Below are 24,496 nucleotides of genomic sequence, written 5' to 3'. Positions count from 1 at the left end.
TCCGCAGTTTACATATTTTTATGCGATAGGTTAATGTTTTTCCCTCCCTATTTTATGTATGTTAATATTAATGTCCCCTAAATTAATATGTATAAGTTCTAGAAGCTTCTGTCAAACTCGACACCCCATTGGTTCCTTCCCTAAGTCCCTCCTAAGTACTGTTCCCATTGGTTCCCTCGACCTTAACCCTGCCTCCTGTCACAAATCCCATTGGCTCTATCCCTTATCCCCGCCTTTCCTTTCCCCAGTCTAAAACCCCTGGAAACCCTCAGATCCTCAGTTCTTCATCTCCATCTCTTCATGTGAATAAGTGTTCTGTGTGGAACCCATACGGAGGGTCCTCTCTCTCTGCTTCTTTGCCTCCACCTGCGTGCTCTCACACTCTGCTCAAGGGACGGCTCCTTGGGGTGAGGAGCACCTCCCCTCTGATCCTTTTGTGTGTGCCACCCTAAATCAGAGGCTGTGTGGCTAGACCTCCGGGCTTCTCTTTGAGCCAGCACACACGGCTGTTACATATAACTATTAAATTTACTGGAGAAGATGTTTCCTGTTCTATTTTCTATTTTCATTTTGCCTCTGACTCACAAGTTCTTGAATTCAGAGGTTTGGATTAAAATGCAGGAGACGCAGGGTTCTTCTTCTAATTGATGTTTATTATTTCTTACCTATGGCACAGCTGTACGGAATATGCCTCTTAAGTTAACAAGGTGGAAATGGCCCCCAAGTTCTAACTTCCAAGGTCTTTTAAAGCCCAATCTACCCAATTATGGAATGCCAACTAATTTATTTTTACTTATAATCCAATAACTAATCATTCATTTTCTGCACTACGGGTTTTTTGAACCAATACCAGAACACCCCAATTTATGAAGAAAAAGGAGGAAAGAAGAAGAACTAATCCACACCCAAAAATCCTCCATATTGTTACTATATCCCCTAAACCTAATTTTTCTACATCTCTACATATTCCACCCAGTGACATAACAAATTTCTTTTTATTTATACAGCAACAATCTCAGTGCTATCACATAAAAAGGGAGGCCTTTCCCAAGGCCTCAGGTCAACTGCAGTGTACTTTTGAGGATCATTACCTGTCAGCACTGAAAGACTGAAATTCTCTGAACCCAGGATTCCAACAGTTTCCCAAATGCAAACTAAGACTGAGGCATGACTTAGGAGACTGTGCAAGCTATGTGCCTTTTCTTTTTTTCTTGTTCTCTACATACCAGCATGAGCTATGCCTGTTTTTTGCTGGCTGCTATTTAGATCATGGAATTGAAACAGCAGGCTAGAAATCCTGTACAGGATGGAGAAATGTCATAACCTTTCCTGCTTCCTTCCAACCATGCATCCTGTGCTATTCTGGTGCTAAGGAGTGGCAGGAGAAGTAATACGGTGAAGTCTGCACTGACAGAAAAATTATAAACTGTAGTATAGCTTCTTAGCCTGGAAAATGGGATGGAACATGATAATGAAGTGTCATAAACCACTGACTAAATAGATCACATGTAAACCAAAAGTCTTGGTGTCCTTTATTAAGCAGACAGTTCTGATTTCATACAAAACCTTTAACAAACAGAAGAATAGTAGCTGCCTCTTGATAAAGTCAGATTGAGAGACCTCACCATGAGAGGTTAGAAAATATCCTGAAAAAGAGGTTCAGGGGACCTGATTTCCCACATTGTTCTGGCTTGCTTGTCTAAGTCTGAGTTTCCATCTTCAGGCTAGTGCTGACTTATAATCTTTAAAACTTTCAAAGTATTAAATATTATTTGGAACTCTGATTTCCAGTGTATTGGTACTCTGTGAAGCCTTTCTTGGTTTTGAATAGAATTGAAATCAAGAAATCACCAGACCAATCTGACCACCTTCTACAGCAAAGTAACATTTTTTGTTGACATAGGGAAATCAGTAGATATTGTGTGTCTGGATTTCAGCAAAGCATTCAACAGGGTTTCCCACAACCTTTTCCTGGAGAAACTGGTATGATACAGAATGGGCAGGTGGTCTGCAAGGTGGGTAGGGAATTGGCTCACATGCTGCATTCAGAGAGTGGTAATCAAAAGTTTCTACTCATGCTGGCAGCCAGTCACAAATAGGATACCCCAGGGACAAATACTGGGACACATGGTGTTCGACATCTTCATTAACCTTGAGATTAGCTTAGGTGGTTAAAGCATGGTGCTAATTAACACCAAGATCATGGGTTAGATCCCCGTATGGGGCATTCACTCAATGATCCTATGATCCTTCCAATTCAGAATACTCTGTGATTCTGTGATAAAAGCTCTAAATCATGGTATTGGAATCACCCTGGTGAAGTTTGCTGATGAGTCAAAAAGAGTGGTGAGGTGAACATGTCAGATGGGACATCTTACAGAGAGTCCAGAGACCTGGACAGGCTGGAAGAGTGTGCTCACACTCTCAGGTACAGAGAGGAAGGTACAGACAAAGTTTAGTAAGGCTAAATTCAAAGTCCTGCTCCTGCATAACCAAAGAGAACAGTACAGATTAGGATGTGTGGCTGAAAGGAACATGGGGGTCCAGGTGACAAGAAGCTTCATGAGTCAGAAGTGCACCTACGTGACAACAAAAGCAAATCAGATCCTGGGCTTTATCCACAGGGACATTACTGTCAGACCTAGATAAATTATCATCCTACTCTATTCAGCCCTTGTCAGGCTGAGACCTCATAACTGTCTACAACTTTCTCAAGAGGGGGAATGGAGGGACAGGCACTGATGTCTTCCCTGTGGGACCAGTGACAGGACCCAAAAGGATGGTATGGAGCTGTGTCAGGGGAGGTTTAGGTTGGATATAAGAAAAAAGTTCTTCAGCCAGAGGGTGGTTGGGCACTGGAACAGGCTCCCCAGGGCAGCAGTCACAGCTCCAAGCCTGACAGAGTCCAAGCAACTTGCAGACAATATTCTCAGGCACTGGTGTGACTCCTGGGGATGGTGCTGTGCAGGGCCAGGAGTTGATCCTGATGATCCTTGTGGGTCCCTGCCAACTCAGGATATTCTATGATTCTATGATTCTAACCGTGTCCCCATAATTTGAGAAAGACTCAGAGAGATGGAAGAGGATCCAAAGGAGGCCCACGGAGATTATCAAAGGGCTGCAGAATGGGTGCTTTGGCAAAACGTGGTACTCTAAAGGAGCTCTACTTACCTTCAGCTATATAATCAAATACTAAAAAAGTTCAATTTCTTGGTGGATTGAAGTTGAAAAAAGGTGTTTTGAAGTATGAGTGTTACCTTTTCATCTATTTTTCTCCCCAATTTCTATCTCATTTGCAACTAATGAGGTTTAAATATGTCAGTTGCCAGCAGCAATAATAAATTATCTTCCAGAATATGGGGCTGATAATCATGATTTTCTTAAGCTGATCACATTATGCCACTGCGTTTATCCAGGAGTACACAGTGTTCATCTGAGCAACCCAGCTGACATAATGAAATATAATTATTCTTTTCAATTGTTCATTTAAAACGTAATTGTATTTTTAAATTGCTGTGCAATTTAATAAAATCATGGAATATAATTGCCTTCTTTCAGCTTGTATATGTTATAGAATATTATAATTTTCTAAACTTCCATGCATTATTCTGTCTTCAAACTTACGGTCATCATGATTTGAATTAATATCTATTTTTATTGCTCATTCTGAGTCATTTTGCTAATTTATCAATAGGCTGTAGTCTTCAAATTTGTCATAGTTTCTGAAGTAGCCCTACTTGAAGTCCTGTGGACCTTAATATTGCTTAATATTGTCAGTTTCCTAAGTCTTCACAGTCTAAACAGAGATGCTTTCATGGTTGTGACTAACAGTATTTCCCAAAAGACAGCGCAGAGCTGCACCAAAAACAGAGAACATAGAAGAAATGGGAAGAACAGTCTCTAGCATTTCCTGGCTCAAAATACTCTGTGGATGAGAAATAGATTGCTTAGTGTATTGGGCTTGGGTGGCAAGGTTTTGGTAGTGGGAGAAATACAGGACTGGCATCTGTGAGAAGTTTCCCTGTGTCCAACCAACCCAGTGCCAGCCAACTCCAAGATGAACCCACCACTGGCCAAGGCTGAGCCCATCAGCAACAGTGGTAGCACTTCAGGGATAAGACAGTTAAGAAGGTGGAAAAAAATATTGTGCAGAAGTAATTGCGGCCAGAGAAGAGAGGAGTGAGAATATATGAGAGGAACAGCCCTGCAGGCCCCAAAATCGGTGAGGAGTGGGGGGAGGAGGTGCTCCAGGCATTGGATCAGAAATACCCCTGCAGCCCATGCTGAAGGCTGTCCCGCTGCAGTCCATGGAGGTCCGTGGAGGAGCAGAGTACCACCGGCAGCCCAGGGAAGACCCCCACCAGATCATGCTGGGGCCTGAAGGAGGCTGTGGCCTGTGGGAAGCGCACGCTGGAGCAGCCTCCTGACAGGAACGTGAACCCTTGGAGAGAGGAGCCCATGCTGGAGCATGTTTGCTGGCAGGACTTGTGACTTCATGGAGAGCCCATACTAGAGCAGCCTGTTCCTGAAGGACTGCTTTCCATGAGAGGGACCCATGCTGGAGCAGGCCGTGAAGAACTGCAGGGAACTGTGGGATATCACACTGGATAAGCTTCTGGAGGACTGTCTCCCATGGGAGGTACCACACAGTGGAGCGGGTGAAGGGTGTGAGGAGTTCTCTCCTTAAGAGGAAGCAGTGACAGAAATGTGTGATGAACTGACTGCAACCCCTATTCCTCATCTCCCTGTGCCACTGAGGGGAGGAGGTTGTCAATTGGGAATAAAGCTAAGCCCATGAAGGAGGGAGGGGTTAGCGGAAGGTGGTCTTGTTTCTAATTATCCTACTCTGATTTTGATAGGTAGCAGATTTAACTAATTTCCTCAAGTGGAGTCAGTTTGTCCATGACAGTAACCAGTGAGTAACCTCTCCCTGCCCTTATCTCAAGAATCTTTTGTTGTATTTTCTCTGCCCTGTGCAGCTGAGAAAGGGAACGATAGAGTGGCTTTGGTAGGCACTTGGCCTCCAGCCCAGGTCAAACCACCACACTTAGTTTCTGGACTGGCCCGTTGGAAGTGGATGGCAGTTTTATCTATGGAATATTAAATAAACATCAATTCTTGTTGATGTTTATCTGTGACTCTAGATATGGTGAAGTCTGTTCAGGCAAAGTCTATGGACCTTTACCAAAATACCCATGGACAGAAGCAAGGGCTTCGCACAGTGAAGAGGGATCAGCAGGAGACTTTCTTTATCAAATACTGAGTTATTGCTCCCAATGTATTTTTCCTAAGTAGGCAACATCCCCCTAAATCCATTGTGATTCCTGCTTCACAGTCTACAATAGAGGCATTGATCTTGCTTCTAAGAAACTGAACTGAGCATTTCACATTCAATAAACATAAATATTTATGCCTTGAAACTCAACTAGTCAAGAGCTAACATCCCAGAAGAGAAATTTTTGAAAGAACAAGTGTTCTTTTTGTTTTCAAAACAACCTGAAGAATATCATCTTGGAGATATTTCCTGTGGTTAAGTGAAGCCAGATTCTTCTCTTCACAGCCCCATGTCCAGGCACTAGAACTAAATTCTTGAATAGTTCAGATTTCCTGAATGGTTCTGTCCTCCAACAAAATTAGTCTATGTAATCTGCAAGAAGCAAGTGGTCTCCTTTTCTGTGAAATAGGGAAGAATCATGACGGTGATTCTTTTACACCAGCTCAAGCAATGTCCATCTGTCATGACTTTTGAGACCCTCGTCTCTGTAGTGCATAAGACCTTCATGAAGATCAATTAATTCCTCCTAATAATACTCCAGGTGTTTTATCATCTCTGCTTTACTCAGGCCCTACGAGAGTAATAAAGATCAGACAAAAATGATTGATTATGTATTGAACCACATTTTTAGAGGACTGTGCTAATGATTTAACCAGGTTATCTCTCTTATCTCCCTGTGTTCTCTCAATTTCTGATTTATTAAAAGAAAAAAAGTGACCTTGTGATCTTTCTACAAATGTCAAGTATTAAACACTTTATGCAATCCTTTAAAGGAAAGTGAAAGAATAAAAGAACTGCAGGAATTATTTTCTTAAATTACATGCTTTTAAATTCTCTTTGTTATACTATCTGACCTTTAGGAGTTGTATAAAATAATCTGCTAAAGGATAAACCAAACAGGTAGGGAATAGACACAAGTCTAGAAAGACAGGAAGTATCCCTGTGGGGAAGTAGTCTCTATCTCCATCAGGCTGGAAGTTTACTCTTCCCAAGTTTTAGGATGAGTCTCCAGGAAGGGGTGGAATGGGTTCTTAGTCATCAGAAATGCAGAGCAGTAGTGATATGCCCTGAGCAAGACAGGTGACATCCTCTCCCAGAAAGAGTAGTAGGCATTAACTTAATTCATATTTGGTCACAAAACTGTGAGTCTGTGTCTTTTGTTCTATTAACACACCTTTTCAAATACCTGAGAGAAGAGATAACTAAATAAAGTACTGTTCTGAAAAAGGTGTTTCTATGCCTTTCAAATATGTGAAACACCAGCTTCTGAATGAAAGCTCCTAGGGACGTGAACAGTAATCTGTTAATTGTTAATGTGACTAAAAACTAGGGTACCACAAAGAAGGAACATGGTCTGAAGAGTTTGCCCACATATTTCCATTTATAGTCAAGTATAAAAATCCATGCACCCATTTTGTAAAGCTGAGTGTAGAGCTGCCAGCCTGATGTTTTCTGTCTCTGGCAAGATAATTTTATAAAATAAATACTGGCACAATATGTATCACTAAATTCTAGAGTTTAAAGCTGACAAGATTCATCTGACTGAAGGAGTGCCAATCTGTAGCCGTTTTACTGCATCCAACCCTTATGCAGTTTGGATTTGGCTTCCCTGGGAGGAGAACATCCCGCAGCAAGACTCTGAGGTACAAACATTCTGAAGCTCCATGTAGGCTGTCCCACATCATAGGGAAAAGTTTATCCAGGAGCCCTTTCTGCCCTTGGTAAGAGAAATTCTGTGTGTATTTGCACAGTTGGCCTCGTGAAGTCTTATCACTCAGCTTGGGAAAGTGGAAGGGTTGGCTTCTGCCGATGAAGCTTGATCCCCTTACCTATACTGAGGGGTTTTGCAGCAGCAGTGAGCTGGCAGAAGGGGTTTACCCCTCGCATGCCGACACAAAGAAGCCCGGAGATCAACGCTGAAATCCCTCTGGAAGGCAGCACTCAGTGCCCAACACACAATGAAAACAGGGTAGGGCTCCTCACCCAAAAGGGGCTGTATCTTCCTGTCGCTGTTAAGCAGGCACACAGGCAAAGGTGAAGAAGAAAGAGAGGGGTCTCTCCATATGTGCTCCACACAGGTTTATTCCCATGAAAAGACAGGGACAAAGAGCCCAACTGGGGCGAGGGTCCAGGGATCTTGTACTGGGTACAGAATAGGTGGGGAAAGGGATCTCAGCCAACAGGATAGGGACAAGTAGGCGGGGTTGACAGCAAGGGGACCAATGGGAACAACACATAGGAGGGACTCAGGGAAGGATCCAATGGTGCGTCGAGGAACAAAGAACTTTCTAGAACTGATACATATTAAACAAGGGAACTGAATATACATAACTTCATACATAAAACAGGGCGGGGAAAACCTTAACCAATCAGGGAAAAACATGCAAACGGCAGAACAAAGGAATTACAGATTTTCACTGTGACTGCAAAGTTATGTACTAAACTTGGGTTGCTGACCTCCACAGCTGGCTGGCTGAGTCCTTCTCAGGAGACAGAGTGGCTGGGGGGCCCCCCCCCCCCCGCCACACCATACCACTATTTCTTTACATTTTCATCTAGGAACTTCAATACTGACTCCAAAGCTGCTGGATGGTTGGCCTAAATAATGGGAAGTTCAGTCACCAGGAGAGCCAGGTGTTGTGTGCCACTGGCAAAGAGACAGGAGAGACCAAGATGTGAGCTTGAGGCCTCTGCAATGGCAGGGAATTGATTAGGAGAGATGTGCCCACATGATCACAGCAGGAAATTCATGACCTGTGCTGTGCAGAAAGATAAAAAAACCCCATGTTTCTGTCATCCCCTTGAAGTTAGTTTTTTTAAGTGTACAAGAACTTCTTGCCTCAGTTTTGTGCTGTGAATTCATGTTGAGACAATTACCCATGATGACCTCTGTGTCCCTTTCTGAATTACTCATTTCCAAGACAGAAATTTGTACAACCTGTACTCTAGGTTCCTAGCTATCTTGTGTTATATTTGACCATACAAAATGTACTTCTATTACTTTGCCATCATCTACCAAGTGATTCAGGTCTCCCTGTAACAATAACAGGACTATTAAGTGTACTCTTTGATCTTATCACTTACTATGCTAGTAAAATTTTTGTAGCTTTAGGTCTGATAAAAATAGGGAACAAGAATAAATTACCTTTGGCCTTACGGTTAAAGCTCCATTCCTGACTACTTTCTCAGTGTGATTTGCATTTTGAGATCCATCAGGGGACCAAGTTTTGATTAATTTTCCTGTCTTTTTGTTCCAAGATCTTGAGATCAAAATCAGAAACAGAATTGTCATAATTCTAAGACAATCCCAAATATATAAAAACATAGCTTGATTATATCCCTTAGACCTGAAATCCTGACATAAGAAAGGAATAGTTGATTTGAAAAAACCTGCTTTCCACATATTCATGATGACTGATGGCAAACAGTTCCATAGTCTCTAAATTTAATTGGCAGTCTCAAATTGGTTCAATTTTTTTTCCCAGGAATTGCTATCTAAGTGCTCTCAAATTCCCACAGCGTCTGCTTTTATTCAGTTTTTTAATTGTGGCACTCCTCCATTCCTTTTAAATTTCTATAAGTTTCAAGTGTCTGTTAATTATGAAAAGTAATAGATATGCTCAGAGAGAAAGTATTTCAGCAGCTTTCTCTAAAACAATTGCATTTTGTTTATTCTCTCCTGCTGTTAGATTGGCAAATCTTTCATTTTTCTGCAGACGTCTTCCATTTTTTTTCATTGTAAATGGAGTTGAATGCTTTGTGCCCTTCACAGCTGAGTAAGGGATAGATTTTCCTTTCTTATTATTAAGAAAATTTACCAACCATCGCTATTCCTCTCCTGCTGTGGTGGCTAAGTCCACAGTACACTCCCCAAGTTGCCTTAAAAGTGGTCTCTCCTTACAACACCATGCTAGAAAGTTCTCCCTTTGTCTAGATCCTGCTGGTCACTGGCCCTCTCCCCCTCCCATCCCTTTTCCCATTGGCCCCTGTTATGTCATTCCACCTTGCCTCTGCCCCCTAGCCCTCAGACTATTGGTTTTGGATGCTCTGCCCGCCTTTGGGAGCTCTTGGGATAAAATGGGCGTGGGCTTTTGGTGGTTGTTCTTTCTTGCCTCTCTCCGGGTGTGTTGCCATTAAACACCTATTGCCCGCAGAGAACCCCTCTCGCCCCTCTGTCTCCGGTTCGTGCACAGACTGTGGGTGTGAGCGGCTGTTCACAACCACTGCCAAGGTGAGACTGTGTGCACGTGTAGGTGCTGGCAGAGCACCGCCTAAGAGGGCCACGAGGGACCCAGCAGGGACAAACGCGGCATCGATCCACCGAAGCCCTCTGCCATATTCTCCATTTCCTAACTGAGGTTTCTTAATTTGTTACTTTAATCCTCGTTATCTAGTTTGCTCCTTACGTGGACTTTAAACTTAGATGATATTATATTACTGCTTCTATATGTTTTTTTTAAAATATTAGCACTAGATTATTTTTCTTTATTTGAACATAGTTACCTGAAAAACCATTGCAGGTTGATATGCCTGGGAAATATGTTATACCAGAAGAGGAAATGCTGCATCTCAGGGAATCTGTGACAAACCTGATCCTCCTATCCAGACATAGTTGGAATGCCTTTTTGTCAGTACAACTTTTTACTAGTTTCTGTTGATTATGCAACCAAATCACTATAAATTTCTTGTTTAACACGTCCTACTTAGTTTACTAGTCAATTAAATTGGCAGTGCTTTGAGACTGCCTTTTTTAAAGGCAATCTCAATCCTTCATTCCTCAAACCTACGTAAACCTTACAGCTAATATTTGGGAAATTGCTAATTTTGGGTCTAATTTGAGTGACAGATTAAAAAAAAGGAACTACTTTTGTTCAGAATCTATAAGGAAAACTTGGTCTTGAGATTTTCAAACATGAAGACGTGTTTGGTTCTATTTATTTATTTATATGAAATAGCTTTGAAATAGCTTGACTCCATTGTCCTTTGAGATAGTGTATCTTAAATTCACTTAAAAGTTTCATTCAATACTGCAAGGCCAGTGCATTAATCAAATAGCAGGCTTGGAAAACACACAATAAAATTTTTAACCATAAACTCTTGGTGCCAGTGGGTCGGAAGCACCCACTGTTAAGTGCTGCTGCATTTGGCATCACTCTTAGGAGTCAACCTCCAGGTGCCTCAACAGTTTATTAACTTAAAATATCCAAGTGCACCGTTTCTCAGCTGTAGCGCTGCATCCCTTGAGCTCATCACAGTGGATTTATTATGAGGTTAATTTTGCTAGTTTAGAGAAGAGGTGTTTTTGTCACAGCAGATCACTTTTCTGTTGCTGGCCGGCTTTTGCCTTCCTCAAACCCTTACCTTCACTCTTCATATATTCACTGAAGGCATGAAGAAATTTCAGGACTATCTCTATGTGTAGGTGATGCTGTGCTTTGTTATTTTCTTTCAATTACAATGGCTTCAGGCTTAGAGCTTACTTATCACCTATCCTCTATTTTTTGTTTTCTCTTTGTCTGTTTTTTTTGCCAAGCAGAGATCACAGCACCATGGTCTCCCACCCGGATGGAAGCTTTTCCTCAGCATGGCAAACATAACCTTACAGAACCCTGTGCTCTCTCTAGGAGACACATACCAGAGGCATCAACAGTGCATTAAACAAAAGCAATGGGGCATCTAGATGTCAATCACAGTCTGAGATTCTTGCAATATCAAACTCACTGATGCTGTGGTAGGCTTGACTGGAGCCCCAGGAGGAAGAGAAGCAGATGTGATAGGATGAAGGGCTGACTGGCCCTGCACATGGGCTCAGGGCTACATCCCCACCTGGGGATGATGAGCTGATGTGTGAGGCTGTGCCTTCGGCCACCAGGACAGGGAGCAGGCCAAAATTTTAGACTGCCATTTTGTGGGCAGTTGATTCCTTTTCTACCTCTCCATAAAGAAGTGAATTTCACAGCAAAATCCAACTGTACCTCATGAGATGCATGAGGTTGCATTTGTCTCCTTTATATGAAAAATAAAGGACCCAGTCTTGGTAGAAGTTGTGGAACAGAGAAAGAGGAGACAGTTTAACACTTAATAACTAACTGAGTGTCCAGGAGTTCTGTGTTCAGCTCTTTGGAGATGTTTGGGTCCTTAACTTTACATATAGACCTGACTTTGCATACAGGTGACTTTGCATATAGAGGTGAAAAGCGATTTCAGCTGATAACAGCAAAGTAAACTGCAGCCATACAGGTTTCTTTGTGGTGCCACTGGCATCATAAAGTCTCACTGTGCACCTTTGTTCCTTTGAGCTCCACTGTTTTCCATCAGTCTTGAATTAGCTATCGTCGGAATGCATGAGGTCACTAAGGAGGTATTATTCTTGCTCTCAGTAGGGTGATAGGTTGTTTTACAATTAATATTTAATGGGAGTGAGTTTGGAATCTCCAGGAAGTCATTAATAGTTGATCTGCTTAAAGGGGGGTTATTTGGGTTCATCCCATCTACAGTAATTATAATACATGTGAGTTTGTGGGCAGCAGCCACACAGGATACAGGGTCTTGAACCCTGAGGGGAGCAAAAGCCGGTTTGAATGAGAAACAGGTATCCGTAATTCATATAAGATGGGAAATGTGCTCTCTGAGAATAAATATAGTGTATAAAATCATATCTAAAGCTATTAATCTTTGTGTTTAAACTTAAAAAAAAATATTTGGAAAATAATAATCCTTCATTTAGACTTGCCTTTATTGTTGCTTTCTGAAGTACAAATAGGGTACAAAGCTCAAGCCAAACTTGCCCACAATAGAGATCATCAGATTTCAAAGCAATTCCAAGAGCACTGGAACAATATCACAAAAAACCAAATGAAATAAATATATAAACCTTAGGTTTAAGCAATCAGTAGAGAACATCAGTGGGTAATTTTTATAAAAACACAAATACCTCATTTATCCAAAACCACATTTTTTGATTGACTGCATCTATTGGTGATGTTATGCCAAATCTGGCAAATAGCTGCACCCCACCATAAATACCATTTTCTAATAGGAAATAGTTCAATTTTGACAGTTTATAAACTAGGTATTTTGATTTTTTGTTTTGAATCAACATTCTAAAACTATGTATATAGGTATATATGTATGTGTGTCTATCTCAAATGTTTATAGATTTTTTCTTTATAAGTTACTGAAGCTAAAATGCTTCAGTTAGGGTGGAACAACCAGATTTTTTTTTTTAAGACAGCTTATGGAGTTTTAGTTGTAATTTTTTCTAAGAATCTGAAAATTCAGGCATTCATATAGCAAGCATGGGATAACAAGTCACTCTGAAGCACCAGCAAAAGTCTTCATTTCACCCTAGATACAGAAAAGCTTGAGGTCTTACAGCTTACAGTCCAGATGATATTGGTACTTATGAGAATGAAACCAGAATATTTGAAACTTTAACTGAGTTTCTACATGGAAAGTCCTTCAGAATTCTGAGTGATTTAGAGGATGTGAACATAAAGCTGAACATTTGTAAAAGGCCCCAAACCTTTCCTGTCCTTTGCAGTGATCTTAGCAAGCTTGGCTGCTACTGGGAACACATGGTGCCATTGAGTTTATTGTTGCTTATTGATCCAGGTAGAATCTGAGTACTGACCTCTTTGCATGCTAGCTCTGATCCTCAGCAAAGATAGGGAAGGCACTTTGTGCTTTGGTCATCCTAAATTTTGTCTCAGAGTGATGTCCTTAATATTCTTGGCTCTTATAAATTTCCAGCTGGTTCTCTAAAGGAATTTAAAAGGAGTAAGCTCCAAGCCCGGACCAACAGTTCTTAGAGCAGGGGACTGATCTCTGCTGGTCCCTTGTGGCTGGTTTCAGCTCTTTTTCCAACAGGATAGTGAAGAAAAGCTTGATTTCAGGAAAGAAATAAAGCCTTTAGTCATCAAAAGAAGCCAGCATTAAAAAACCAAAAAACTAATCTTTTCTATTAGAATAGATGTAGACTCATCAAAAAACATAGTTCAAACTTATACCCAGAAAGCCAAATTACAAATTAATCTGATGGCAGTGATGCAGGTTAAAAATTTTTGGGGTTTTTGTGGCTTTTTAAAAAATTCTTTTAATATGCTTAGCCAGCACTCAAGATCCCAGGATATTGCTTTCTTATCACTATATTATCTCCTGGTATATTGTTTCTGCAGCTTAAACTTCACTGTTACATCTTCCCAACATGGAATTTGTGGAACTGGTCTCATTTCACCACTAAGTTATGACACTTTTGCTGTGTATGTTATAAATTAGCTTTGCCAGCATTTGATGAGCTGGAGGACCTGCCTTTGTATATCAAAGAGTGAAATAAGTGAAAATATACTACTATTATTGCTGATCGAAATCGAGCTTTGTGCTGTGTAGTTTCTGAAGTCCTCCAGTTCTGAAGCTGTTTGTGTGCCCAGAGTGCACCAGAAACCCCGGGCTTTGGCTGAAGCTTCATCTGGATTACAAGAAAATCTGCTGACCTGTGTCAGTGTACCACATATGACAAGTGTCAGAAAATATCAGGAACTACTGTGAACAACACATTTGATGAGAAATCAGTGAAACAAAAAAAAATTACTGTAGATAGTGCTAGTAAGTACTGTGGTGTTATGTTTAATACAGGCTTTTAGATGATCTGGCCATACCTGGTAAATGTACCAGAAATGAAGTCTCTAATTAAAAAGAGCTGCAACATGATCCTGACTTCATTAAAACTGTGCATTTTCCTGGGGTTAGTCATACCTGGAGGTACTTGAAGTAAGATCCTGATGCAGAGACACACTCCCACATTTGTAACTTCTTTCAGTGTGATCTTGTAGAATTTCAAAAAATGAAGAAGGGAAAATGGAGATGGTATTGATTGATGTTACATGATTTCCAAAGCACCTTTCCCATAAATTTGAAAGATATTTCTGTGGCAGAGCTGCTTTAGTGCTGAAGGCAGGAATCTCAGGATTCTGCATGTACAAGGATACTTTAACCACTCTGCTCCTGCTTCTTCACCTCCTGGATCTTTCTTTATGTATACGGAGAAATGTTTTTGAAGAGAAGTATTTTGCTGCTATTCAGAGATGAGAACTGTGGGTTTGAACAGCTCCTCTGGGCTCCAGGCAGCCCTGATTCTTGTTTACTCTTCTCTAACTTGACATTAAGTCAGAGATAGATTCAGCAACAACACCCATTTTATAGGTTTTGTGCCAAAAAATAACTGTTTCTGAGGTCTCTGAGCCTGCAGATGATTCCTCAGGAAGAATCCATTGAGCACTGGCACCTCTCCAGGCTTCTCTGATACTCTCTCCAAGGACAGGGCAGGAAGAATCAGGCTAAGCAGCTCTTTAGGCAAGGAATTTTCTTGGCTGCAATTCTGTCATCTGGGTGTGTAGTAAGCTTTCATCCACACCAGAGACAGAGGGAGCGAAGGCCAGGAGTTCTGTAGCTGGTGAGCTCAAATTTCCCTTTTTGGTTTCTGTAAGACTTTGGACACCCAGAAAGCAGGTTTCTCAGGTCTCTCTGCTCTCAGTTTGCACTGCATTTCTGTCCCTCAGTCACCTGTCCCTGCCCTGAGGACAGCCTGTCACCATGCGTGTCATCAAACCTTTTTAGGTCATCATTTTGGATTTAGAATTCCTAGTGTCCTCCTAAATCCTGTTTTATATTCTCATGTCTTTATTCAAATCTTAATCAAAAGAGGGTATATATCTCAGCATTAAAGGTTAAAGAATCTGATTATCTCTCCTGACAGTAAACAGTGTCTTGAGATGATGTACAAGTCATATTTGAGTACCTCTTATTTAGGAAGGCAATATTTCATTTGCTTTTGGTTTTCATGATTATTTGGTAATTATACGTCAAATTTTCCCCAGTTCCACAGGATTAGAAATATTTCTTCCACAGGATAAAATGATCAAGCAACTGAGGATTGTGTGATGTAGAGACCAAATTCAGGAGGAACACTTTTTTCTGATATAAGACTGTCTTAGCCCTAATGGTCACTTAAAATCCGAGTGTTGAAGCTTTTAAAATTTAATTTGCTCATAGGTCAGCAATGTGAAAATATGATCTCCACATTGGTAATGCAAGTTTTGCCCTCTGGAGAAAAGGCTTGTGACTCAGTTCTCATCTTTTACAGTTTGTTGTATGGGAAGCGTGGTGTTTGCAACATGATGTAATGTTATGGAAATAAATACTCTTGCATAAAAACAATTATTCAGGGTAACAGACTGAGAACAATTGCTAGCAACTGTAATCACAGAATCATAAAATCACAGAATATCCTGAGCTGGAGGATCCACAAAGAACATCAAGTTCAGCACCTGGCCCTGCACAGCACCATCCCCAGGAGTCCCACCATGTGCCTGAGAGAGTTGTCCAGGCACTTCCTAAACTCTGCCAGCTTGGTGCTGTGACCACTGCCCTGGAGAGCCTGTTCCAGTGCCCACCCATCCTCTGACTGTAGAACCTTATGCTAATATCCAACCTAAACCTCTCCTGCCAGAACTTCAGGCCATTCCCTTTTGTCCTGTCACTCGTCACTAGGGAGAAGAGATCAATGTCTGCCCCTCCTCTTCCCCTCACGAGGAAGTTGCAGATTGTGATGAGGTCTCCCCTCAGTCTCCTCCAGGCTGAACAGACCAAGTGCTCTCAGCAACTCCTCATACACCTTCCCCTCCAGACCCTTCACCATCCTCGTGGCCCACATTTGGGTGCTCTTTAATAGTATAAGGTCTTTTTTATATTGTAGTGCACAGAACTGCCCCCACCACTTGTGAGGCCGCCCCAGTGTAGAGCAGAGTGGGACAATCCTATCCCTTGCCTGGCTGGCTATGCTGGGCCTGATGCCCCCCAAGACAGCTGGCCCTGCTGGCTGCCAGGGCACTGCTGGCTCATGTTCAACTTGCCATCAACCAGGACCCCCACATCCCTTTCCTCAGTGCTGCTCTCCATCCTCTCATTCCCCAGTCTTTACACACAACCAGGGTTGCCCCATCCCAGGTTCAGAATCTGGCACTTGCCCTTATTAAACTTCGTAGGCTTGGTGATTGCCCACCTCTCTAATCCATTGAATTTTGTAGATGATCAGTAGGGTATTAACCCCATAACCTGCATTTTTGTTTTATCCTTTGTTTTCTATGCCATTTTTCATCGTACTGGAGCTCTTCCCTAGTGGTTTCATCCAGTGTTCTATAATGACAAGGAAAAGAAAAATGTGTAAGCATTTTATCAACAGAGAAATCCAGCATTCACTCAGTGCATTGCTACCATTGGTTTTAATTTTCAGGTTTTGGATTTCTTGTTTACAAGGTTATGTAGATTTGACTTTCTGTGTTAATAGCTGATTTTATCTAGCTTGTACTTTAGATTTTTTTTTTCCTTACAAGAGGAAGAAGTGTATTTATTTTTCTCTCTCAGATATATCTCTGTCCATTTCTGTTTTGATCATCTCTCCAAAGAGATGCTGGAAGGCAAGTGCAGCACCTTTTCTCATGTCTCAGGATGAGGAGGATGAATTGATGATGGGGTGATCTGTGCTGACATAAGCAGGCTCCTGTATATGACTCCGTGCTGCTTTCCCTGGCTCTTTGTGCCCACTTGCCCCAGAGGATCTCCATGTGCAAAGGCAAAGATAAGAGGAAGGTTTACATAAACACTTTCCTTTTTTTGTCTGGAAACAAAAGTCATGCTGCAGTGTTAGAACCACTAGCACTAGTTTTATTTTTGTTATTTTGGTTTTCATTTTTCTGCTATTTTTTTCTGTTTCTTGTTTTTAGGTGGATGATAAAACTGATTTATCTTAAATCAAAGATCTTCTGCCTCTTTACTCAGTGAGAAGGAGGAGCCAATCCCAAGTGCAAAGGAATGGAGAGTCTTATTGCCGACATCTGTAATCACTGAGGTTATGCATTTCTCTTTCTCTTTACTCTGTTTCATTTGGGGTCACCTGTTTTTATCTTTGTTTTCTTTCAATGTCATTTTCCCTCCTAAGTCACCAAGATCCTCTGAAGGTCAGTAAGCCCCTGTAAAGATCAATAAATGCTTTACAAAATATTGGTTCCATTTTTAAGAAACTGAAAACATAAAAAATTATGGATGCCACTGCAGTATGCTACAAAGCCTTGATGGAAAGAAATGGGGGCAGATTTGTTCAGGGAATTAATAGCTAAATCAGCCTCAATGTCATTCACATTATTTATAATGTAAGAATTTAGTGAAAGCATAATGTAACAGTATCTATTTGATGAGTGAAGAAATCCTAGGCAGTGTTATATGACAGAACAACAACATTTTGTACCAATGATTTCTGTACAGAATTTACACAAGGAAATTTATAATACTTTAACCAGACCTTGTTTATCATACCCATATCATATGATTTCTTGTGATCATAGAGGATGTTTCTACAGAATGAAAATATTGTTGTATTTGTCTAGTGAAGAGTTTTGTTTTTATTTAAGCATTTGAAGAATCAGTAAGAATTTCCATCATTGGAACTACAAAGACAAATATGTGCAACAAAGATAGAGAATTGTAAGAAAAATTAAGTAGTAGACTGGAGAGGAAGAGAGAATATAGGGCTGTGAAATGTGGTGCTGGCTTATTTGAACAGCTAACTGAATTCCCCAAGTAAAAAATAGACAACAACAATCTACTCAGCAGTGATAGCTGCAATTATTACATGAATAAATGGAAAATTAATAAAGTGGTGTGATTTAGTTTGGTTTGGTTTGGTTTGGGTTGTTGGGTTTTTTTAAGTTTCATTATTCAGTAATATGCTTTAATGCTTCTGATGATATAATCTATTTTTGATTAGAAATTATATGAACTATCTGCTTTCAAATGTTACTGTTCTTTGAAAAATTCTCCTCTGAACTACTGAGCCTCTATGTGGCAGGTCAAAGGTAGTCCAGAAGACAGTAACTTAGTATTTTTGTTTCTTTGTATAAAATAAGCACTGCTGAAAACATGGACAGACAAATGAAAACACTTCTATTAGTTCAGGTAAAGAGAATATTATGAGTAAAAGTGGTCTCCTTGGCCTGAAAAATAGTCATGATTAGTTTCTTGGTTTCCAAAATATTCAGGAATAAAACATCAAAGAAATAATATGTTTCTAACATTAACATAGTTCACATTTCAAATCCTGCCCAGACTGTCTGGTTGTTCTGTTTGCTGTTACTGAATTCAAATTGTAATGTTTTCATTGTGTAAGAAATGTTTCCCTAGTCAAATCTCTTTCTCCAAATATGTTTCTCTGAACATCATACTCAAGGTCCTCAACATCTAGTAACAAAGATGCATCTGCTTGTTCTGTCTCTTTGGTCTTCTCCTTTGGTGTATTATGAGGATAGGTTTTACTTTCATTGTGTTTTGTAATTCTGTTGTTAAGATTGAGCTATGTGTTCAGTCACTTAGTGTGGAGACTTTATGAATATATTTATTATTCTCCTCCAGATGATAGTGTGACTTAGGTCCTGTTCTCATTGCTTTTGTATCCCTTGAAAAACAGAGAGTTTAGATTCTTCTTTTCATGTTATTTGTTCTCCTTGTAACACTGGAAAAGAAATGTCCTGGTGTGTTCATTCCATAAATAATTAGAGAATTTGGTGAAAAGGAGCTTGGTTTTTTTTTCCAAATATGAAGCCAGGAGAAGAAAAGGAAAACTAAATAATACCACAGAATATCAAATAAATAAAATAAACATCAAATAAATCAAATAAATCCACCAAATACCAGAGGACCAGAAGCCAATGGGTACATTGCATGTCCAGAAAGCAGCATGGTATTGAGGCAGGGCATCACAGAGGCAGTGGGGGGCTATGACTAAACCAATGCTTTTAAAACATCACCTGGGTAAAACAGTTACACAAGTGTACACACAGAGTCTTACAGCATCCTCCACTGCCCAGTGTCTCCTAGATCTTCCCTTCTTTCCCTCCCTCACCATCCCTATGTCTATAAAAACATTTTCAGTTACTAATTTGGTTGTTATACAGTTACTGCAGCAAAATACACATACCTATTTTTTGCATTTCATGATCTTGGTGTTTCTTCTGGCCAGTGAATTATGCATGTCTCCCTCCTGGTTCCTACACTAAGGTGTTCTCCTCATTCTTCTGCCTGGAGATTCACACCTGCACTGTGAGCCCTCTTTCTGCCTGTGCTGTTGAGCTGCTAGAGTAGAGCAACCATCAAGCTACTTTTGACTGACTCAAGTTAGGTAACAGTGGAAGTGAGCTGGGAACAGAGGTCATCTGGTGCAATTTTTGCTTATAACTAGCACCACTCTATTTTCATTTATGTCAAAATAGTATGTATTCTCTTGGGTTTTTTGTGTTATTATAGTACAGGATTTTCAGCAGTAATGCTTTTCTTTTTATACAAGTGTGATGCTGCATGAGTTTAAGAAGCTTTGACTGAGGTTTGGCAAATAGATATAATTTCAGAGAAAAAAGACAATCATTCTTCAGGACTATACTTAACTAAGGATTTTCTGAGTTCTTAGGCAGACTTGATGAAGGGCACATGAGCCATTGCCATTTTTTTCTCAATTAGTTGAATAAATGATATTATACATCCCTAAAAAACTTTTAATTTAAAGATGTTCTATACAGACATAATGCTATTTTCGTGTTCATTAAGAAACTTGCAGACTTACTGAACTCATCCCATCTCACTGTTGCTGTGCCAACAGGTGTTTTGTTTCATTTGGGGATAAATTGCCTGCAAATGCTTTGTGGCACACAAAATACTTCTTTGAGAATGTCAGATCAACATATAGCTGTATCATTAGAAACACTGTGAAGATGGTCAGACATTGTGCACTCGATTGTTATCCATTAAAAAGCAAGCCTTTACAAGATCCCAAAACACTTCAAAATTGCCAACACTTTCAATTTTCGTAAACTTACAGTGGAAATTTTTGCCCTGGTATTTTCTGCCTTCTCAGAATTTTTTACTGACATTTTTTATAAACAATTCTTATTGACAAGAGTGCATACTTTCCTACTGGCTTTTACAAAAATATATATAATTAAGTACCTGAGAATTCAAAGAAAAATGGTAAAGGGAGCAGATATAATATCGCCAAAAAATGGCAACTGACATTTTGTATTGAATCACAGGGAAACAAAACTTTTCTTTTACTAGCAGAGGTATTCACATCTGTGACTAAATCGGAAAGAAAAATGTCATGTGGTTTAAAGTTAAAATTTAACTGAACATGGTTTTGAGTATTATTTTCAGTTCCCACTTCCGCTAACATTTTATTGTTGAAAAGCTATTGTTCATGTTCTGAGATAAGGGTGAAAAGAGCTGGTGATTATGTTTGTTGGCTGTTCCAAAACTTAGAAAAGGAAATAATATTTCATGAGTTTCTGGGTGAATATACCAAGCAGGATGAGATGTTTCCTGAGTAAGCAATAAGTTGTAGCCCAGATCTGCAGGAACTGGTTCTGTGGCTTTGTATAACTTAGAAGTAAAATTTCTACTTTTCAGGCCATGTGCAGTTCAGTTTCTCCAGAGAAAATTCAGTTCCTTCAGCGCTCAGTTTTTTAACTTCCTTGCCTCTGATGGCATGAAGCCCTCCTTAATGGAGCAGGACATATTGTTTTAGGGTTATTAGATGCCCAATCTGCCTGCCAAAACTTGTTCTGAAGTCAAAATACCTGCTGAATCAGCTTCAGAGCATTATTCTACTTCTCCCGTAAGTTTTATGCAACACTGGGGTTTTCCTTTCTTCCTTTTTCTGTATTCTGTCTGCTCTGTTCCCACATGGTTTCTTACGTCTGAGTTAATATCACAGGATTAAAATATTACAATTAATTAAAATTACCCCTGTTAGTGACAGAAGCAGTAGATTACTGAATTAAAACTAGTAGTTTAATGTTTGGTTCAATGGTGCAATGCACTCAAAAATACAATGCACTCCAGCGTTTGCCCAGTGGCAGTGGAGCTGAGGGAGCAGTTGCCCTGCACTGCCCTGGGTGCCACAGACACACAGAGAGGCACTGCAGGACCAGCCCAGCCCAGGACCGAGAAAATGCAAAAGGAACTCCATCCCTGGCTATGGGACATGCCAAACTGCTGAACTGGGAAACATGGACCAAGGCTTTATGGTTTTCTCTTTCAGACCAACACATCTGTAACAGCTCTGGTATTTGGCATGGATTAAAAAAGCCCTGCAAGCACACATGTAAATAAATGGCAAAGGTGGTGTCATGCTAAGGGGACCAAAGTGATTGTGAAATGCATTCTCATGCAGAGAAGAACATTGAACTACGGTTCAAAATTTCAGTAGAAGCAGATAGCGTGAGTTGGGGTTCACTGTATAAAAATATGATCTCAGATCTTTAAAGGTACTTAGGTCTTTTACTCAAGTCTTATTTAGTGGGGATTTGACACTTAAATACCGCTGAAGATTTGAGCCATTATTAATATTTCCTTAATCACAAAATCTTTAGCATGTTTAGAGAAATAGTGTCACAGAAAGTCCCTGTTCATGTTTCTATGCTAGGTCTAATGCCACCATAAAGCTTCAGAGGTTTTTAAAGTCTCTAAAAGCTTCAGATGTTGAAGCCAAAATTACATTTTATGTGACTCACAGACCCATACATCACTTTCTTTTTTCAGTGCCGTTATTTCCTGAATAACTCTTCTAAAGCAAAGTTACATTGGGAAGAATAAGATACAAAGCCAGTGGAGAGGTTATATGTTGTAAATAAGAAGGATATGCTTTTCCTTTTAAGAGCAGTCTGTTATATTTTTAATAGTCCTTATGTATATAAGTTCAGCATAATCCATTTATTGTCTTCACATACATATCACTGAGAACTCCTTTTCTTCCTCAATTTATGCTAAATTTTGGGGAAAGAAGTTGTCTTTGAAGCACCTGGAAGTTTACTATTTTGTGACTTCTAAGCTCCAAACCACTCAGAAATGAAGTAGCAATTCATTACAAGCACTTGTCTCTCTTTGGTCTTACCTGAAGTTTCTATTCTCTTGACTGACTTTAACAGCATTAAATCAACACCATCTCCTCAAGAGTTGCCAGTCTAGTACTTTTTTGCCAGATGATCTTTCTTTTAATCTTATTCTGTGGAAAGCAGCAGGGTATTCCAGCTCTACAATTTATCCTCAATAAAAGCATTCAAAGCTGTTATTTTCTTATTCTGTAAGAGAGCTCTGCTTTATATCATGTTGTGGAATTTTCCTTCCCTGACTGGCAGCAGCAGCTCAGGAAAAAAGCTGTGAAAATGGCAGAGAATGGTCACTTCTGGTGACACTCTCTGAATGTGCTAACTACACCATCAGAGAAACAAAATACTTCTTTACGATAACAAATTTTGCCATCTAACATCTGACATTTGGCAAACTCCTGAACATTTTGCTAGTGGATGATACCTGTTTCTTTTACTTAAAATCAGCTAAAGGAAAGTCCTCTAAGCCATAGATTCACTGTAGCAAGCTGAATTTTTGATTGTGATGGCAGCAGAGACTGTGCACAAGCCAGGGTATGTAGTCATCAAGAGTAAAGGTAAGTATAGCTGTAGTAAATTAAAATACTTCTTTCTGCAACTGGCTGTCCTTCCTCTCTGTTATAGTTACTGCCCTCAAGAGTAGAGGCAGTAGGACAGAGCTTAGATTTGCACCTCACTGCTCCAGGTCATATCTCATTGTGTTAGATTAAGCCACTGATGAGCAGCTACAGAATCCCCCAAAAAACTACACTAACACAGTGGACTAGAGCTGTGATTCTGTCATGCTGATGCAGGAATAACAGAATTATAGAGAAAAGGGAGAGCAGACAACTCACACCGAGGTTTTAATCAGCTATGACTAGGTTTGACATATTCCAGAAACTGCCTGTTCTGGGCATCACAAGTGGAAAGAGTTAGACTGCTGGCTGGGATTTACAACTATGAGCTGGCCTTGTGAAATTTCATCTGAACTGAGGATGCCTTAGCCAGCCAGAGAGCTAGGAGGAAAGGCTGGAGGCAGAGAGAAATTCGTACTTCTGTTCCAGCTTTCAGCAGTTCAGAAAACTTCTAAAGCTCGTGTTTGTGAAAGACTGGCATTTACAACCTAAAGCGCTTCAGTGCCTTAGCTGCCACTCTGTGTTTGGATGCTGTCTTCTTGTTCTCTTTGAAAATTCAGCTGAAAAGGACGGTGTCAGTTTCTGTCCACCTTTTCTTTAAGAGAGGACTTTCAGAGGAAGCTCAAAATATCTTGCATATATTGAATGAAGCTGTGTGGTTTAAGACAAGAATTACAGAAGTTTATTCACTGCTTTTCTGTTGAAGTTGTACCACTGTGCAGCAAGAAAAACAAGACTGAGAGGGCCAGAAAGGAGAAGAGAGTAAACAACTGGGAGTGTAACTCACAGCCCCATAACACGCAGCCTGGCCCAGGAAGAGGCCAGCTCAGATACCGCTTCTGTATTTTATTTGTGGATTTTTCAATGCCAAAATGCCTAAATAATCCTTGGGGCTGGCAGCAGAGCCTGGGGGAGGGACCACATCAGATCACTGAAGAACCTCTTTGTGTTCCCTTTTCTTACTCTTTCTGTGCTTCTGAGCCTTGTGCTTTTCTACAGCTCTTACATCTACATGGTACTCTGTGTGCTGAAACCAATAATGGCCTGAATACAGCATGAGCCAAACAAAAGATGCAGTGTGCTCATGGGCTAATTTACTTCTTGCCATCAGTACATACTAAGATATACTCTGGCTTCTGCTTGACTTAAGCATTACTTGTTTCTCCAAAGTTTTCAGAGCCCAAGGACCACCTGTCATATCAAAATCCTGTTGAGCAATATGCTTCTAGTGTTAAGTCAAAGCTGTAAAGAATTAGAAGTAGCATAAAATTGTCTTTATAATCCAAACGCTTCTTGGATAAGTTTCTATTCAGAGATTGGCATAATCCTTGAGAACTTCCTTATAGTGTATATGAACTATGTGACCATTATGTCTTCTGGGCCAGCAATTTGCAACACCAGAGGGCAATATCTTGCTTTCCAATGTTACGTATTCACCGCAGAGACCACTGAGGCAGTGACAAAAGTGCCAATCCGGTAAATCAGAAACAGGTCGTCCATACCTCACAATAACAAATTAGTAACAAGGACACCCAAGGAACAGCAGTCTTCTCTGGCTAACTAGCCCTAAAATCTGTCTACAGATTGCACTATTGGTCATCACATCACTGCTTACTCTG

The 24,496-nt window shown here is 40.3% G+C and overlaps 1 long non-coding RNA gene across 1 annotated transcript in view; it reads left to right on the top strand.

Moving 5' to 3' along the window:
* The first annotated feature begins 17,036 nt into the window (after window positions 1-17,036).
* LOC108445050 overlaps window positions 17,037-24,496 on the top strand; it is a 69,237-nt gene continuing 61,777 nt past the window's right edge. The window contains exon 1 of the long non-coding RNA XR_001859793.1: window positions 17,037-17,180. This is a non-coding gene — a long non-coding RNA (uncharacterized LOC108445050). The remainder of the gene's footprint in view (window positions 17,181-24,496) is intronic.

The sequence above is a fragment of the Corvus brachyrhynchos genome, unplaced genomic scaffold (genome assembly GCF_000691975.1).
Source record: "Corvus brachyrhynchos isolate BGI_N302 unplaced genomic scaffold, ASM69197v1 scaffold80, whole genome shotgun sequence".
Lineage (NCBI taxonomy): Eukaryota > Metazoa > Chordata > Aves > Passeriformes > Corvidae > Corvus > Corvus brachyrhynchos.
This window is presented reverse-complemented; position numbering and strand designations above follow the sequence as displayed.